Genomic DNA, 4,249 nt, shown 5'->3' with positions numbered 1-4,249 from the left:
AACCCTTGTTTTGGGATTCTGACAATTAAAAGAACATGTGAAAGCCACATATTGTCTTCTTTCAGAGATTAAAAATTACATAATCACATGTACTGTATATTACGTAAACGTGTCCATTATAGCTGCTCATTAGCTATGATGACTCACAGTCACATTTAGTCTGCAGTTGATAGAAACAGCTTCTCTAAATAGAACATCGCTGAGGCAGCTGAGCTACCCATGCCCCACCATGTGCTCATGATTCACCGTTGACATTGTCATGGACCGATCTGATTGGCCAAACCCAAATTAGGTTCATGAATTCCCAGTTTTTTACAGCGCTACACATCCAGAGTGAACGCGTCAGGTTCTGCATCAGGAGAGCTGCTCTGGGTTTATTTGGAGGAACCGCTGAGGAGAAATAACTGCGAGGGAATGAGACGTCCCGTTGTCGACGGGACTCAGAAATAGGTGTAATAAGTCAGTATTTCATTACCCTGTTTCTTTTCTACTGATTTGGAACAAACTCACCCCTCCTATTATTGCTTTTTCACCAACACCTCGTCTCTGCCCTGTAGATGGAAGCAAAGTCACGCAGAGCAGAAGGGGAAAAAAAACCCCCGGCTCCATGTAAGTTTTTCCACACGATGAGTGGCACACTTGAAGCCCCCTCCGCTGCTAGACAGGTCCTTTAAACTCTCTTCAATCAAGTTTCCATAAAAGCAGAAAGTGACCTAGTTCTCCTTACAGCGGGTGGCGTTGCGTGAGCATCATTTTAAACTGACAGATATCGCAGTTTCAGATCCAATCGACCCAGACCCTGACAGGGAGAGCAGAAAATAGCCTCGGAGAGAGGAAAATGAGAAGGTGGGCTTTGGCATTGAGAAACTACAGATCTGATTAGCAAATGCAGTTTATGGGAAACCCTGAGGTCTGGAAAACTCAAATGAAATAAACGCAGATGGTTGACTCAGGCTTTCTGTGCAARTTTCTCCCTCCTGGCCCTTGATCTAACTGTGTACTTGGAGTTTTAAAGCCTTGGGTGAATGTGATACCGGCTCTTTCTGTTCTCTCAACTCCCCCCTTCTCTCTAATTAATGCTCAGCTTTGTGAACTCTGGATTAGATCAGGCCAGGGAAATCAATGACTGTCAGTACAGAAAAGAAGATGAGGAGAGAAATAGGCCTGCTGCCACATTTTAATCAGGCCAGGTGAGCATCTGCGATAATGGTAACCCTTCTACTAGCAAATGAGTGTGCTTCTATCGTGCTACATGTGTATGCAAAGGGTCCACACGGCTTTTAAGGGGAAGGTTTGTGGAAGAGTTTGAACCCTGAATTTCYCACAAGTCCGTCAGATCCTTTGAAGCACACTTGGCAAAAGGGTGACCTCAGCAAAAGCAGCAGCCGTGGGAATCAGAGTTTATGACTTCACCAACATGCTGAATCTGGATTCAGCAAACATGAGAAGAGAACACAGGACAGAAGTTTCCTTCTTTATCATCATAAAAATGTCACGTTTTAACTTTGCTATGCAGCTCCAGTCTTATTCTTAAATCATTGCAGTTGAAAATTATATCTTGGTTTTTAAATAAAAGCAACTCTTTTACTCTCAGTCATTGAGTTAGTTTCTGCTAGTTTGGAAACTACAAAAGAAAAAATAAATACATAAAAACATCACACAAAAAATAATCTCAAACGCAACAAACAGTTTAGTTTTTYAGACATTTGTGTTTGGAGTCTGGTGAAACACGGTGAAACTGAGTTGTACAAACGGGAGAACAGCCTGACTCAGAGAAAAATCTGATTTTTGCACTTCAGTAGATCAAAGCTGAAATTTCCAGACATTACCAATAAACACTTCAACTGTGTGATAGGAAAACAGACGTGTATCCACTGTTTATCTTTGTTTTTAAGTTTGGTTTATCTTAAATGTCAGATTGTCTGTTGGTAAAAATCCTCATTATGACARTTGACATCATGTGCTCAATATTTCTAACATTTTTATGTCATGTTAGCTTGATAAATGTGACATTTCCAGTTTTCAACAAAACGTCCCATCCAACATGCTGGATCAATATTACTGGTCTTTAAGCCCAGTGTGAGATGAATGATCAAGGACATCAATAAAGTGCAATACTCAGAGCTCCACTTTACTTAAAGATAAACGTACTGAACTTAAAGCATTATTTAATGACATTTTATTTAGTGATATGATTGGATGAAGATAGGAGGAAGCTTTCTGGTCTTTTTGAGGCTTGAAGAATAATTTATATTAATGTAAAAATGCAGCTTCTTTAACCATAAATAAATCTTGCACACTTTGAGCACATTGTCATGAGTCAACACTGAAATTGTTCAGATCCCCACATTATAAAAAAACATATTGGCTGTTATTATCCCAGATGCAGATTTTAAAAATAATCATTTACCATTAAAAATACAAAGGCAAGAAAAAAACACAACGATATACAAAAAATTTTGCTATCTTTAAAAAACTACTTCATTAATTTATTGACACAGATGTTCTATTAACTGGGTTTCACTGTGTGTGCATGTGATATAAGTTTTCAGAGGTTTATTTTTTTTAACCAAATGTCTTTCAGAAGTGTGGTAATTTGGACGCCGTTTGCTGACTGAATCAAATAATTTCAGACACGGTCAGATCCAAACAAAGTGCCAGGGTTGTTCTTTTTAGTTGTGACTTTACACATGAAAACAAATCCCTTCAAACAGAGAGAAAAAAAGTTCAACAGTGTTTGTAGTTCAACCATTTAGAAGTTCTCTTTTATTAACTTTTCATTAGTATTTGTTCTTGTGTGACTGGATGTTCTCTACTTCTTTTAACTTTTTATTCATCACCGCCGGCACACTTCCTACTGCGAGAAGAGACTCCTGAGAGGAGCATCCGCCTTTACTGCCTGGCTAAGTGGTGTCTTTCCATTTATTGTGTGATTTAATGCAAACCAATAAATGTAGCAAAGCCCTCCAGGACAACCCTGAGGCAGAACATTTTGCTGCGAAGACAGTAGTGCACTTTTACATCAAAGATTTACATTGATTTTTTTAGGCGCAGCAAAGGAAAACAGTGTATTTATACAAAGTTGTTTGGAGAAATGGATTTTTTTAGCATTTTAGTTCTGATTGGTGCAACTTACATGTGSTTATGATGTACACATTTACAGTTAAAAGCACTTTTTATGTAATTTCTCCAGCTGTGAGGTTAAGATTGACTTCCCTTCATCTACTTTCTTTAAAGCAAGTGAAAATAAATGCGCCGGACATTTGCTTGTGTGCTGTACACTAACTGSCCCAGTTGTTTTATTTATTTATTTATTTTTACTTTCTGCAGGACTGGGAAGGAGAGATTAGGATGCAGTGTGCATGTGAGATGTGGGAACTCTTGAGTCAACCGCAAGCTGCTGCAGCCCAAGGCCGAGGCGGGGGGAGCAAGAATGAAAAATGTGTGGAGAAAACAAGGAGCAACCATCTGAAAGAAGGAGATAGGATGGAATAAATTTCATCAGCGTATGAGTGTATCATGTTTTTTTTCTTGTTCAGTTGAAGAAAATGACCAAAAAAAAAACATAAAGTAAGAGATTTTACATTTTATTTTATAACTGCTGATCCAGTGAGAATAAACCTGCTTTTTAAAATCAGGGTTCTGGATGGTTTTATTGAAATAAATATTACAACAGATGATTAACCAGTGAGGTGAGGCTAATGAAGGCTTGCACAATCTAAGCTGAGCCCTTAGCATCTGTCGCAAGTTTAACCGTCTCTGACCAGCAAGGTGCTGGAAGGTGTGCCGAGCTGAGAAACACAAAGAAGAAGCAGTAACACAAACCCAATTAGCTTAGCATGTTTCAAATGGTACATTTTGCCTCATAAGTGTGCCTGAGAAAGGTGTAAACGAACAGTCAGAGCAGCAGCGGGTGGGTGTGAGCTGACAGAGTGCTATTTTTACTCCACACTGCTGAGAATTAAACACCTCTGCCCCTGTTCTGAAGCTAGAGATTTCAAAGTTWGGTTTGAAACAAAAAGTGTGATTTAACATAAAAAGACACATTTTTTTTGAATATTATCAAGAAACAAAGAGCAATCTGAGAACCAGTCAGTTTATATAGAAAATGCAGACAAACTTGAGACTACAGATTTCAGAGTGAGATAACGCCAACATTAAAAAAGTGTGCTTCATTGAGAGCAGAAGGTGAAAAAGCTCCCAAATATCTCTAAGTTTTAAATTTCTAAGGAACATTTCTGTCTGACTG

The 4,249-nt window shown here is 38.6% G+C and overlaps 1 long non-coding RNA gene across 1 annotated transcript; it reads left to right on the top strand.

The window, feature by feature from the left end:
• The first annotated feature begins 394 nt into the window (after positions 1 to 394).
• Positions 395 to 3,370, top strand: LOC106523410 (uncharacterized). Its single transcript, XR_001310891.1, has 3 exons — positions 395 to 459; positions 558 to 609; positions 3,331 to 3,370. It is a non-coding gene; the product is annotated as an uncharacterized LOC106523410 (long non-coding RNA).
• Positions 3,371 to 4,249: the final 879 nt, after the last annotated feature.

Source organism: Austrofundulus limnaeus, unplaced genomic scaffold (genome assembly GCF_001266775.1).
Source record: "Austrofundulus limnaeus strain Quisiro unplaced genomic scaffold, Austrofundulus_limnaeus-1.0 Scaffold156, whole genome shotgun sequence".
NCBI lineage: Eukaryota > Metazoa > Chordata > Actinopteri > Cyprinodontiformes > Rivulidae > Austrofundulus > Austrofundulus limnaeus.
Note: the sequence above shows the minus strand (reverse complement) of the source record. Positions and strands in the feature narration are given on the sequence as shown.